Raw genomic sequence first — 15,106 nt, forward strand, 5'->3', positions numbered from 1 at the left:
TATTCGACAAGAAGAGCGTTGCTATTTAAGCAAAAATCGCAAGTTTTACGTATTCGGCATTAAATATATATTTATGAAAGATACTGAAGAAACTGGTCGCCAGTCTTCAATCTTCAGATTTAACTCACTTGAGTTAGAGAATTGGAAGTGCAGAATAAATCCAGAGAAAGGCAGGGCTACCGTGGCCATTAAGAGAACAGTGTCAGCATTCATGGCCTTCGTCAGCAGGAACCAGAAATATTGCCGGAACAAAGAGTTCTGCAAGAAGGAAGTTGCTGTAGACCAGCAGCCTCTTTTGGGGCAGGTGAAATCACAGAACTGGAGAATGAATCGAGAACCTTCACTGCGGATATAAATTCACTCTCAGCACCTAAACTCTCCTCCCTGGAACGTAGGCGAGAAAGATGCATCATAATTTACACCTGGAAAATTCTTGGGCTATGGTCCTAAATCTGCATACTGAAATAACTTACCACCAGAGCAAGAGGTACGGCAGACGGTGCAAAATTCTCCCTACGGATTAGACGTAAATTCACCATGACTCGACACTTTGTTATACGTAAGCGTATAATGTCGACAAACCTCTGGCTGTTTTTAAGAAGGAACTGGATAAGCTCCACCAGGCTGTGGTTATTGCTGTGTGCTGCGTGCCATCACCACGCAATACAGGAAGAACAAATAAGGAACAACACCATGACTGGAACAGTACACAAATAACCCGCACATAGGAGAGAGAGAGAGAAGCTTATCACGACGTTTCGGTCCGGCTTGTATCATTTACAAGTCACACTGACATGCGGGGGCGTTGACCCCCAGAAACCTTCTTTAGGTATTCACACACCTGCTGGTTTTGTAGCAGGTGTGTGATACTGAATCTTCACACACCTGCTGGTCTCGTAGCAGGTGTGTGAAGAATCAGTCACACACCTGTTGGTCTCGTAGGTGTGTGAAGAATCAGTCACACACCTGTTGGTCTCGTAGCAGGGTGAAGAATCAGTCACACACCTGTTGGTCTCGTAGCAAGTGTGTGAAGAATCAGTCACACACCTGTTGGTCTCGTAGCAGGTGTGTGAAGAATCAGTCACACACCTGTTGGTCTCATAGCAGGTGTGTGAAGAATCAGTCACACACCTGTTGGTCTCGTAGCAAGTATTTCATTTCTTTATTAGAGGAATTCAAAGCCAATTTTGAAGTTTGATTTCGACCATCTTTTTCTTAATTTTGATTCAGCTAAAATTTCCTTGTAGACTCCAAAGGTGCACGTAGGCCCTTGGGGTAAGGCCCTTGGGGTAAGGCCCTTGGGGTAAGGCCCTCACGCCTGCATCTGTGGCAAGAGCATTCAGCTCACAACAGAAAGGACCCGGGTTGGATTCCTGGGCGGAGTAGAATGTTCAGGAAATACTCTTCTGCCCTACCCGCTTGTTTTCCCTAGCAGTACATGGATACCCGGAGTTAGTAGGTTGTTGAGGGTAGTGTAGGCGAGAGAGATGCATCGTAATCTACACCTGGAGCATCCTAGAGGGACTGGTCCCAAATCTGCACACACACAAATCACTCCCTACGAAAGCAAAAGACTGGGCAGATGGTGCAACATATCCCCCCATCCTCCAATGAAAAAAAAGGGGCACCATTAGTGTACTAAGAGAAAACACAGTGAGTGTCCGGGGCCCAAGACTGTTCAGCAGCCTCCCACCAGGCATAAGAGGAATTACCAATAGACCCCTGGCTGCCTTCAAGAGGGGGAGACGGACAGATACCTAAAGCCAGTATTCGATCAGCCGGGCTGTGGTTCGTATTTTGGACTACGTGCGGCCAGCAGCAACAGCCTGGTTGATCAGGCCCTGATCCACCGGGAGGCCTGGTCAAGGACCGGGCCGCGGGGGCGTTGATCCCCGGAACACCCTCCAGGTAAACTCCAGGTAGGGAGGGAGGGAGAGGGGCTAAGAAGGATGGAGGAAGAAAATAGAGAGGCTAAGAGGGAAGGAGAGAGGAAGGGAAAGAAGGATGTAATTATAAAGATATCTTTATATAAGGTGGTAATGATATTAGTGTGTTACGTTGGCAGTCTAACCAGGGGTAGCCCGGTCTCCCTGCTACTCCACTTAACACTGGATATGTGTGTGTGTGTGTGTGTGTGTGTGTGTGTGTGTGTGTGTGTGTGTGTGTGTGTATACGTATATACATGCATGTATACAGTATACATACGATAGTGTGTGTAGTACAAAGGGAGGAACGTGGCAGCCATGTTTTTAATATTTGTTTTGGCGGGAAATTCTCCTTGCTCCTCGAATTCGTTTTGGCGGGAAATTATCTTCGCCCACAAATTCATTTTAGCGGGAAATCATGCGTGCCCGTAACACCGATGTGGGCTTCAAGTTTTGCGAGGTGTGGCCTTCAGCCTGGCAGGGAAATGTGACAGTCTCGTAATGTCGTTTTAATTTAGCTGGTCCGCACAGTGTCTCCGGTATTGGCGGGAAATGTAGCTGGTTGTAATTTCGCCAGTTTTGGCGGGAGATAAAGCGCGGGAGTGCGGGATCCAGGTTCAACTGGAAATATTACCAGTTAGTGGCACTTGTATGTATTGTTTACTCTTTAGATTATTCATTAATAGACTACAGTAAATGAGGTTTGAAAATACTGAGGCGTGACCAGGAATTATACGTGTAACACCCGAGTGTCTTTGTTGACGTTACGTTCACCAGTGTTGTGGGTGGTAGTGTGGTAGGCAAGTAGGTAGGGGTGTTGTAGGTGGTAGTGTGGTAGCTGGCACTGTCGTGGGAAAGCAATTATGGCCTGGCAGTGGTGCCTTTGTGAGAGCCTGGGTGGTGGTGGGGGGGTTACGTTGATTAGGGAGAGGGAGGGTTAAGTGTAGTGTCAGTGGCACTGTGGCAATCTGGCACCTTTGTAGTGGTAGGTGTCGCTACAGGTGGTCTACCACCCCACTACCACAGTGGTACTGGATAACTCTCTCTCTCTCTCTCTCTCTCTCTCTCTCTCTCTCTCTCTCTCTCTCTCTCTCTCTCTCTCTCTCTCTCTCTCTCTCTCTCTCTCTCTCTCAACGATCTGTTACCTACATCAACTTATTTAAAAACCTTTTCATTGTTATGAGACATACAGGGAACAAGATGAGGTTGGAGCCATCTGTGGGCCAGCATTTTCAATTGGTCACCTGAGTTTATTTCGTTGATATTATTACACTGTACGAACATGTTCCAGATTCGAGTCATTCTGGGAATAAATGATATCAGATGAACCGAAGTTGCTGCTGGCTGCCCGTCTTGTGGTGTAGAAACTCACTTCTCGCTGTCCTCGGAGTGGAGCCAAGTGTGGTACTTTGACAATATTGGCTTCGTACATGACCGTAAGGCCACCCACATAACCTCGGTGTTGAAGACTCAGTCTCTCTCTCTCTCTCTCTCTCTCTCTCAACATCTGGCACATTCAGTTGTGTGTGTGTGTGCTGACACAGGTGAAGTGGGTCTCCTCTCCTTCCTCAGATCAAACTTGCTAGCCACCCAGTCTCCACACACTGTAACAATCTGACCTCCAGTTTTCTCCTAAATTAGGCGTTGTTGCAAAAAAAATGTCGATGTTAAAAAATTCCATAATCATATTTCAGGCCTAAATTGGAAAGGAAATGCTCGGGAAATAAATATCTATTGAAACAACACCCGGGGGGGGGGAGTAAATATTGAATGTAAATATAAGTTTACATTCTCGTAAGTGTAGTGAGAGGAAATGTAAGAGGGAAACACAGGGAGAAAGGTTGTATATATCAACCTTCTACTGAGGTCCTCTTCAGCAGGATACAGAGGAGGGGGCTCGAGAGGTTACACTGCTAGGGAGAGCACAGGTCCCAGTTTACGATGTGAGCACGTGTGTATTCACCTGTACGTGGTTGCAGCGTCGAGTCACAGCTTCTCGGCCAGATCCCAGATCTCCTGGTGTCTGGCTGAGTGGCGTAAATACTGTGTACTAAAATGTGTACTACGTACACGTCTTAGTGCTGGTATCTACAACACTAAAGAGACGTCTTAGTGCTGGTATCTACAACACTTCAGAGACGTCTTAGTGTTGGTATCTACAACACTTCAGAGACGTCTTAGTGCTGGTATCTACAACACTTCAGAGACGTCTTAGTGCTGGTATCTACAACACTTCAGAGACGTCTTAGTGCTGGTATCTACAACACTTCAGAGACGTCTTAGTGCTGGTATCTACAACACTTCAGAGACGTCTTAGTGCTGGTATCTACAACACTTCAGAGACGTCTTAGTGCTGGTATCTACAACACTTCAGAGACGTCTTAGTGCTGGTATCTACAACACTTCAGAGACGTCTTAGTGCTGGTATCTACAACACTTCAGAGACGTCTTAGTGCTGGTATCTACAACACTTCAGAGACGTCTTAGTGCTGGTATCTACAACACTTCACAGACGTCTTAGTGCTGGTATCTACAACACTTCAGAGACGTCTTAGTGCTGGTATCTACAACACTTCACAGACGTCTTAGTGCTGGTATCTACAACACTTCACAGACGTCTTAGTGCTGGTATCTACAACACTTCACAGACGTCTTAGTGCTGGTATCTACAACACTTCACAGACGTCTTAGTGCTAGTATCTACAACACTTCAGAGACGTCTTAGTGCTGGTATCTACAACACTTCAGAGACGTCTTAGTGCTGGTATCTACAACACTTCACAGACGTCTTAGTGCTAGTATCTACAACACTTCAGAGACGTCTTAGTGCTGGTATCTACAACACTTCACAGACGTCTTAGTGCTGGTATCTACAACACTTCAGAGACGTCTTAATGCTGGTATCTACAACACTTCAGAGACGTCTTAGTGCTGGTATCTACAACACTTCACAGACGTCTTAGTGCTAGTATCTACAACACTTCAGAGACGTCTTAGTGCTGGTATCTACAACACTTCAGAGACGTCTTAGTGCTGGTATCTACAACACTTCACAGACGTCTTAGTGCTAGTATCTACAACACTTCAGAGACGTCTTAGTGCTGGTATCTACAACACTTCAGAGACGTCTTAGTGCTGGTATCTACAACACTTCACAGACGTCTTAGTGCTGGTATCTACAACACTTCAGAGACGTCTTAGTGCTGGTATCTACAACACTTCACAGACGTCTTAGTGCTGGTATCCACAACACTTCAGAGACGTCTTAGTGCTGGTATCTACAACACTTCACAGACGTCTTAGTGCTGGTATCTACAACACTTCAGAGACGTCTTAGTGCTGGTATCTACAACACTTCACAGACGTCTTAGTGCTGGTATCTACAACACTTCACAGACGTCTTAGTGCTGGTATCTACAACACTTCACAGACGTCTTAGTGCTGGTATCTACAACACTTCACAGACGTCTTAGTGCTGGTATCCACAACATTCTTATTACGCCGTATTATCATCAACATCCTCCTCCCCTTCAAGAGCAAAATATTTACGTATTTTGGACGTTCCATCACAGGTGAGTAACAACTCTCTAATCACGCCTTATTTTGGGAATTTTTTTTAAGCCATCGGGGGGAGAAAAATGTTTTACCATTAAGATGATTTGATGTTGGTGTGTTAGGTGAGATTACATCAGCCGGGGTAATAATGTAACTGCTGGGTCGCACCTCGGCGACGGCGTCCCAACCAGATACTAAGTGTTCCTATTATAGTTTATATTAATGTTGAATGTGGTGGGTCAGTTTATATTAATCTACAGGTAAGTGTAGCTGGATCGCTTATTTTGGCGGGAAATGCGATGTAATTGTATTTCCCGCCACAATATAACACAGGTCATTTCCTGCCAGAATATGTGATCGCGTCATATTTATTTCTGTCATTATAGATAATCCAGTCACATTTCCCACCAAAAATTAAATACAGAGCCTATCACATTTCCAGTTAAAAGTATTTGTACGTCTCCGTGAACTTTCCCGCCAAAATGACGTAAATTATCACATTACAATTCCCGCCAAAATATAATATACAGTGTAATCATTTATGTTATTTTGGCGGGAAATATAATGGGGATGTATGAATAGTTTTGGCGGAAAATGTGATAGGCTGTGTATATGGCTACGAATATAATAGGCTGTGTATTTGGCGGGAAATATAATAGGCTGTGTATTTGGCGGGAAATATAATGGGTTGTGTATTTGGCGGGAAATATAATAGACTGTGTATTTGGACGGAAATATAATAGGCTGTGTATTTGGCGGGAAATATAATAGGCTGTGTATTTGGCGGAAAATATAATAGACTGTGTATTTGGACGGAAATATAATAGGCTGTGTATTTGGCGGGAAATATAATAGGCTGTGTATTTGGCGGGAAATATAATAGGCTGTGTATTTGGCGGGAAATATAATAGGCTGTGTATTTGGCGGGAAATATAATAGGCTGTGTATTTGGCGGGAAATATAATAGGCTGTGTATTTGGCGGAAAATATAATAGGCTGTGTATTTGGCGGGAAATATAATAGACTGTGTATTTGGCGGGAAATATAATAGGCTGTGTATTTGGACGGAAATATAATAGGCTGTGTATTTGGACGGAAATATAATAGGCTGTGTATTTGGCGGGAAATATAATAGACTGTGTATTTGGCGGGAAATATAATAGGCTGTGTATTTGGACGGAAATATAATAGGCTGTGTATTTGGCGGGAAATATAATAGGCTGTGTATTTGGCGGGAAATATAATAGGCTGTGTATTTGGACGGAAATATAATAGGCTGTGTATTTGGCGGGAAATATAATAGCCTGTGTATTTGGTTCTGGCGAGAAGTGTGATAGGCGTATAGTTTTTTCTCTTTCGCTGGGAAATATTGAGTGTTCGTATCTTTTGATTATTGGTGAAAATATCGTGGCATCATATATTTGCTGCTGGGAGGAAATAGGTCTGGCTCGTATGTTTGCTCGGGCCCCAGAAATATATTGGATTTTTTTTTTTTAGCGGGTAAATATAGTGTTTTCGTTTTGGCGGGAGTTTCCGGAAAAGCGGTGACGGGAGCCATTCTTTTAGTTTTTTTTTTTTTTTTTGGGGGGGGGGGGAAATGTAGCGGTCGTATCTCTTGTTTTTGGCGGGAAAGATCATAATGTCTTGAGTTTTGGCGGGAAATAGTGTTTTCGTTTTCCCGGGGTTTCTGGTAAAGGGGCGACGGGGGCCATTCATTTATTTTTATTTTTGGGGGAGGGAAATGCGGCGGTTGTATCTCCAGTTCTGGCGGGAAATGCGGCGGTTGTGTCTCCAGTTCTGGCGGGAAATGCGGCGGTTGTGTCTCCAGTTCTGGCGGGAAATGCGGCGGTTGTGTCTCCAGTTCTGGCGGGAAATGCGGCGGTTGTGTCTCCAGTTCTGGCGGGAAATGCGGCGGTTGTGTCTCCAGTTCTGGCGGGAAATGCGGCGGTTGTGTCTCCAGTTCTGGCGGGAAATGCGGCGGTTGTGTCTCCAGTTCTGGCGGGAAATGCGGCGGTTGTATCCCCGGTTCTGCCGGGAAATGCGGCGGTTGTATCTCCAGTTCTGGCGGGAAATGCGACGGTCGTATCTCCAGTTCTGGCGGGAAATGCGGAGGTCGTATCTCCAGTTCTGGCGGGAGACCTGGAAGAGATCATAATGTCTTGGGTTTCGGCGGGAAATTAAGTTGTCTACACCAGCTGTTTTGGGCGGAAATGTGAGGCGTGACTCAGCGCGGGAAAGAGGCGGCAAGGTGCCTCCCCTCATACCCATGCCCACCCCCCATGTAACCCCTTACCCATACCCACCCACCATTATATCCAGGAATGGACTGCGTTCATTTTCGTTCCGTGAAAATAATGTAATGTAAGAGAGGCAACGAACGTACGATTGAGGGGAAACTAACCCAGATGTTTTTATTGGGCACGCTGGTGCTGCTGTCTGTGCTGCTACTGCTGCTGTCTGTGCTGCTACTGCTGCTGTCTGTGCTGCTACTGCCGCTGTCTGTGCTGCTACTGCTGCTGTCTGTGCTGCTACTGCTGCTGTCTGTGCTGCTACTGCCGCTGTCTGTGCTGCTACTGCTGCTGTCTGTGCTGCTACTGCTGCTGTCTGTGCTGCTGCTACTGCTGCTGTCTGTGCTGCTACTGCTGCTGTCTGTGCTGCTACTGCCGCTGTCTGTGCTGCTACTGCTGCTGTCTGTGCTGCTGCTACTGCTGCTGTCTGTGCTGCTACTGCTGCTGTCTGTGCTGCTACTGCTGCTGTCTGTGCTGCTACTGCTGCTGTCTGTGCTGCTGCTACTGCTGCTGTCTGTGCTGCTACTGCCGCTGTCTGTGCTGCTACTGCTGCTGTCTGTGCTGCTACTGCCGCTGTCTGTGCTGCTACTGCTGCTGTCTGTGCTGCTACTGCCGCTGTCTGTGCTGCTACTGCTACTACTGCTGCTGCTGTCTGTGCTGCTGCTACTGCTGCTGTCTGTGCTGCTACTGCCGCTGTCTGTGCTGCTACTGCTGCTGTCTGTGCTGCTACTGCCGCTGTCTGTGCTGCTACTGCTACTACTGCTGCTGCTGTCTGTGCTGCTGCTACTGCTGCTGTCTGTGCTGCTACTGCCGCTGTCTGTGCTGCTACTGCTGCTGTCTGTGCTGCTACTGCTGCTGTCTGTGCTGCTACTGCTGCTGTCTGTGCTGCTACTGCCGCTGTCTGTGCTGCTACTGCCGCTGTCTGTGCTGCTACTGCCGCTGTCTGTGATGCTACTGCTGCTGTCTGTGCTGCTACTGCTACTACTGCTGCTGCTGTCTGTGCTGCTGCTACTGCTGCTGTCTGTGCTGCTACTGCTGCTGTCTGTGCTGCTGCTACTGCTGCTGCCTGTGCTGCTACTGCTGCTGCCTGTGCTGCTACTGCTGCTGTCTGTGCTGCTACTGCTGCTGTCTGTGCTGCTACTGCTGCTGTCTGTGCTGCTACTGCTGCTGTCTGTGCTGCTACTGCTGCTGTCTGTGCTGCTACTGCTGCTGCCTGTGCTGCTACTGCTGCTGTCTGTGCTGCTACTGCTGCTGTCTGTGCTGCTACTGCTGCTGTCTGTGCTGCTACTGCTGCTGTCTGTGCTGCTACTGCTGCTGTCTGTGCTGCTACTGCTGCTGTCTGTGCTGCTACTGCTGCTGTCTGTGCTGCTACTGCTGCTGTCTGTGCTGCTACTGCTGCTGTCTGTGCTGCTACTGCTGCTGCCTGTGCTGCTACTGCTGCTGTCTGTGCTGCTACTGCTGCTGTCTGTGCTGCTACTGCTGCTGTCTATGCTGCTACTGCTGCTGTCTGTGCTGCTACTGCTGCTGCCTGTGCTGCTACTGCTGCTGTCTGTGCTGCTACTGCTGCTGTCTGTGCTGCTACTGCTGCTGTCTGTGCTGCTACTGCTGCTGTCTGTGCTGCTACTGCTGCTGCCTGTGCTGCTACTGCTGCTGTCTGTGCTGCTACTGCTGCTGTCTGTGCTGCTACTGCTGCTGTCTGTGCTGCTACTGCTGCTGTCTGTGCTGCTACTGCTGCTGTCTGTGCTGCTACTGCTGCTGTCTGTGCTGCTACTGCTGCTGTCTGTGCTGCTACTGCTGCTGTCTGTGCTGCTACTGCTGCTGTCTGTGCTGCTACTGCTGCTGTCTGTGCTGCTACTGCTGCTGCCTGTGCTGCTACTGCTGCTGTCTGTGCTGCTACTGCTGCTGTCTGTGCTGCTACTACCGTTGTCTGTGCTGCTACTGCTGCTGTCTGTGCTGCTACTACCGCTGTCTGTGCTGCTACTGCTGCTGTCTGTGCTGCTACTGCTGCTGTCTGTGCTGCTGCTACTGCTGCTGTCTGTGCTGCTACTGCCGCTGTCTGTGCTGCTACTACCGCTGTCTATGCTGCTACTGCCGCTGTCTGTGCTGCTACTACCGCTGTCTATGCTGCTACTGCCGCTGTCTGTGCTGCTACTACCGCTGTCTATGCTGCTACTGCCGCTGTCTGTGCTGCTACTGCCGCTGTCTGTGCTGCTACTGCTGCTGTCTGTGCTGCTACTGCTGCTGCCTGTGCTGCTACTACCGCTGTCTGTGCTGCTACTGCTGCTGTCTGTGCTGCTACTGCTGCTGTCTGTGCTGCTACTACCGCTGTCTGTGCTGCTACTGCTGCTGTCTGTGCTGCTACTACCGCTGTCTATGCTGCTACTACCGCTGTCTGTGCTGCTACTGCTGCTGTCTGTGCTGCTACTGCCGCTGTCTGTGCTGCTACTGCTGCTGTCTGTGCTGCTACTACCGCTGTCTATGCTGCTACTACCGCTGTCTGTGCTGCTACTGCTGCTGTCTGTGCTGCTACTGCCACTGTCTGTGCTGCTACTGCTGCTGTCTGTGCTGCTACTGCTACTACTGCTGCTGTCTGTGCTGCTACTGCCGCTGTCTGTGCTGCTGCTACTACTGCTGTCTGTGCTGCTACTGCAGCTGTCTGTGCTGCTACTGCTGCTGTCTGTGCTGTTACTGCTGCTGTCTGTGCTGCTACTGCTGCTGCCTGTGCTGCTACTGCTGCTGCCTGTGCTGCTACTGCTGCTGTCTGTGCTGCTACTGCTGCTGTCTGTGATGCTACTGCCGCTGTCTGTGCTGCTACTGCTGCTGTCTGTGCTGCTGCTGCTACTGCTGCTGTCTGTGCTGCTACTGCTGCTGTCTGTGCTGCTGCTACTGCTGCTGTCTGTGATGCTACTGCTGCTGTCTGTGCTGCTACTGCTGCTGTCTGCGCTGCTACTGCTGCTGTCTGTGCTGTTATTGCTGCTGTCTGTGCTGCTACTGCCGCTGTCTGTGCTGCTAGTGCCGCTGTCTGTGATGCTACTGCCGCTGTCTGTGCTGCTGTCTGTGCTACTACTGCTGCTGTCTGTGCTGCTACTGCTGCTGTCTGTGCTGCTACTACCGCTGTCTGTGCTGCTGCTACTACCGCTGTCTTTGCTGCTACTGCCGCTGTCTGTGCTGCTACTACCGCTGTCTGTGCTGCTACTGCTGCTGTCTGTGCTGCTACTGCTGCTGTCTGTGCTGTTTCTGCTGATACTGCTGCTGTTTGTGCTGCTACTGCTGCTGTCTGTGCTGCTACTACCGCTGTCTGTGCTGCTACTACTGCTGTCTGTGCTGCTACTGCTGCTGTCTGTGCTGTTACTGCTGCTGTTTGTGCTGCTACTGCTGCTGTTTGTGCTGCTACTGCTGCTGTTTGTGCTGCTACTGCTGCTGTTTGTGCTGCTACTGCTGCTGTTTGTGCTGCTACTGCCGCTGTCTGTGCTGCTACTGCCGCTGTCTGTGCTGCTGCTGTCTGCTGCTACTGCCGCTGTCTGTGCTGCTACTGCCACTGTCTGTGCTGCCGCTGTCTGTGCTGCTACTGCCGCTGTCTGTGCTGCTACTGCTGCTGTCTGTGCTGCTACTGCTGCTGTCTGTGCTGCTACTGCTGCTGTTTGCGCTGCTACTACTACTACTACTACTGTCTGTGCTGCTACTGCTGCTGTCTGTGCTGCTGCTGTCTGCTGTCTGCTGCTGCTGTCTGCTGCTACTGCTGCTGTCTGCTACTGCTGCTGTCTTCTGCTGCTGCTGTCTGCTGCTACTGCTGCTGTCTGTGCTGCTACTGCTGCTGTCTGTGCTTCTGCTGCTACTACTACTACTGTCTGTGCTGCTACTGCTGCTGTTTGTGCTTCTACTGCTGCTGTCTGTGATACAGTTGTCTTTGATACGGTTTCTGTCTGTGCTACATCTGTGGTAAAGCTTCTGTCTGCTACAGCTGTGGTAAAGCTTCTGTCTGTGCTACAGCTGTGGTAAAGCTTCTGTCTGTGCTACAGCTGTGGTAAAGCTTCTGTCTGTGCTACAGCTGTGGTAAAGCTTCTGTCTGTGCTACAGCTGTGGTAAAGCTTCTGTCTGTGCTACAGCTGTGGTAAAGCTTCTGTCTGTGCTACAGCTGTGGTAAAGCTTCTGTCTGTGCTACAGCTGTGGTAAAGCTTCTGTCTGTGCTACAGCTGTGGTAAAGCTTCTGTCTGTGCTACAGCTGTGGTAAAGCTTCTGTCTGTGCTACAGCTTCTGCGCTATAGTTCTTGTTTAGATAGGCTTCTCAACACCATAGAAGATATATTACTGACTTAATGACTGACAGATCAGCCATACAGACTCACTCAGGGTGGCAGAGAAATAGAGCGAGTTAAACGAGGAAAGTGATGAAGGCATATTCAATACGCAGTTTAAGGGGTAGCCTTTACACGATAGTAGCGCTTGTGAGAGGTGCTTGAATAAGATAGGGTTGGCAGGCGAAACACTACGCTTATAAACACAAATCAGTACACGCACGACCCTAACAACACAAATCAACACACATACGACCCCAGCAACACAAATCAACACACATACCACCCCAGCAACACAAATCAACACATACGACCCCAGCAACACAAATCAACACATACGACCCCAGCAACACAAATCAACACATACGACCCCAGCAACACAAATCAACACACATACCACCCCAGCAACACAAATCAACACACATACGACCCCAGCAACACAAATCAACACATACGACCCCAGCAACACAAATCAACACATACGACCCCAGCAACACAAATCAACACACATACGACCCCAGCAACACAAATCAACACACATACGACCCCAGCAACACAAATCAACACACATACGACCCTAACAACACAAATCAACACACATACGACCCCAGCAACACAAATCAACACACATACGACCCCAGCAACACAAATCAACACACATACGACCCCAGCAACACAAATCAACACACAACTTCCACCAACACAGATCAGTAAATATGTAACTTGAGCATAAAGAGTCACCTCAGAAGTTGAAAATCTAGGCAGACGAAGGTAGTACAGTAAACCAGAGATTTTTGGCTGACTATGAAAAATGTTTTGAGAGAATACTTAAGTGTAAGAGGTCCCCGACTTTTCAACACCCTCCCTCTTGTGTATCAGGGAGAATACCAACAAATCTTTGGATATCTTTCATAATGGTTTAGAAAGACACGTAAGCAAACACTATAACATATTTATTAGAAAACGTTTCGGTCCTGGGACCTTGATGTGATCAAGGTCCCAGGACCGAAACGTTTTCTAATAAATATGTTAGTGTTTGCTTACGTGTCTTTCTAAACCAACTTGTCGGTATTTATTACCAAGGTTTATACCATCTTAAATAATAATTATATATCTTTATACAAGTACATGTACAAGGTATACAGACCATAGCTGACATCAATGACATACTACTATATAGAAAGCCCCTTGTTATGCTGACCATTTCTGGCAAATTAGGTCAGTTTTGTCCCAGGATGCGACCCACACCAGTCGACTAACACCCAGGTACTCATTTTACTGACGGGGAACATAGACAACAGGTGTAAAGAAATACGCCCAATGTTTCTACCCTGGTTGGGAATCGAACCCAGACGCTCGCCGTATGAAGCGAGAGCTTTAGCCGCCAGGCCACCAGAGCCTGGTGGCCTGGACAAGATTGCCCAAATCAGTTCTTGACCAGCCGGGATGTGGTTCTTACAGCATGTAAATGGCCAGAGTCGGACCGAAACGTCGTGGTAAGCCTCTCTCTCTCTCTCTCTCTCTCTCTCTCTCTCTCTCTCTCTCTCTCTCTCTCTCTCTCTCTCTCTCTCTCACACACACACACACACACACACACACACACACACACACACACACACACACACACACACACACACACACACACACACACACACACACACAGCAACAAGGGGTCACAATTGGATGTTGAAAACTCAGATAAGTCACAGGGATGTTAGAAAGTGTTTCTTAAGGCATAGAGCTGTCAGGAAGTGGAAGAGTCTGGAGAGCGATGTAGTGGAGACAGGATCAATGCATAGCTTTAAGAGGTACGATAAGGCTCTTGGAGCATGGAGAGTGTGGAACTAGTAGCGACCAGTGAAGAGGCGGAGCCAGGAGCTGTGACTCGACCCCTGCAACCACAAACAGATGAGTACACACACACACACACACACACAGTACGATACGAGTACAAAAATCTAAAATGAAAATGCAGAAACGAGTCTGGAAGAGGGAACTAGACACACAACCCTGGGCGTAGGACGCAATTGACGCAAGACGCAGCAACAACAGCAGTAAAAATTGCTTTTAAACCTGCAGGGAAGGACGCCAGGGTAATTTCTTTAGGGGGCCAGTGGGGTTTTCGCCCCCTCCCCCCCTGACACGCGCCCTGGCTACTTGTATTTCCGAGAACTACAGGAAAGTGGAATTAAGACGAGAGTGTATTGATGAAAATTAGACACAGGTGTCACATTTGGGTATCTTTATTGTAGACGTTTCGCCATCCAGTGGCTTTATCAATACAAATTCTAGGACATAATTGGAAGACAGAACTATATACAAAAGATAAGGTAATCAGTCCCTCAGTCGAAGTTGGTGTGGAGAGCACCGTAGTCTTGAAGACTCTTCAGAGTCTGCAGGACCGTCTCAGATACAACCTACCCATCATTCTCCACCAGACTCTCCACACTGTATATCCTCATGTACTCTTTATTCAGGTAGATCTGTTGGTAACTTGGTAAAGTGGGAGAAATGTTGTCAACAGTCGCATTATACTATATGTGTTAATTTTTACAGAGCTTCAGGAGTAGATATGATTCGCAAGAGGCCAGAAGTCAGTGATGCTGATCACAGTAATCTCAGAGGCGGGGCCAGGAGCTGAGTCACGATCCCCGTAAACATAACCTCTGCAGCATATATATGCTTCGTGATAGAATATTTTACAGGGATATGACAGCAATATTCCAAGACCTGACACAACACACACAATAGTAGTGTTAGAGTAAGCAGCGCCACCATGCAGCCCCCACCCACCTTGTTATATGCATAATACATCTTAATGATTCATTAGGTTGCTACCTGTAGTTAAGGAACTGAACACTGAATAGAGAGAGCCAGCTGTGTCAACACTGGAGGTCAAGATTTAAAGGCGACACGATCACAACATACAAGATCCTTGGAAGCATCGATAAGGTAGATTAAAGGGAAGATTTTCACAAGGGAGTTGGACCAGCACCAGGGTGTCACAAGTATAATTTACAATTCAAATAAGCGAGAGGAAAGG

The sequence above is a fragment of the Cherax quadricarinatus genome, chromosome 7 (genome assembly GCF_038502225.1).
Source record: "Cherax quadricarinatus isolate ZL_2023a chromosome 7, ASM3850222v1, whole genome shotgun sequence".
Classification (NCBI taxonomy): domain Eukaryota; kingdom Metazoa; phylum Arthropoda; class Malacostraca; order Decapoda; family Parastacidae; genus Cherax; species Cherax quadricarinatus.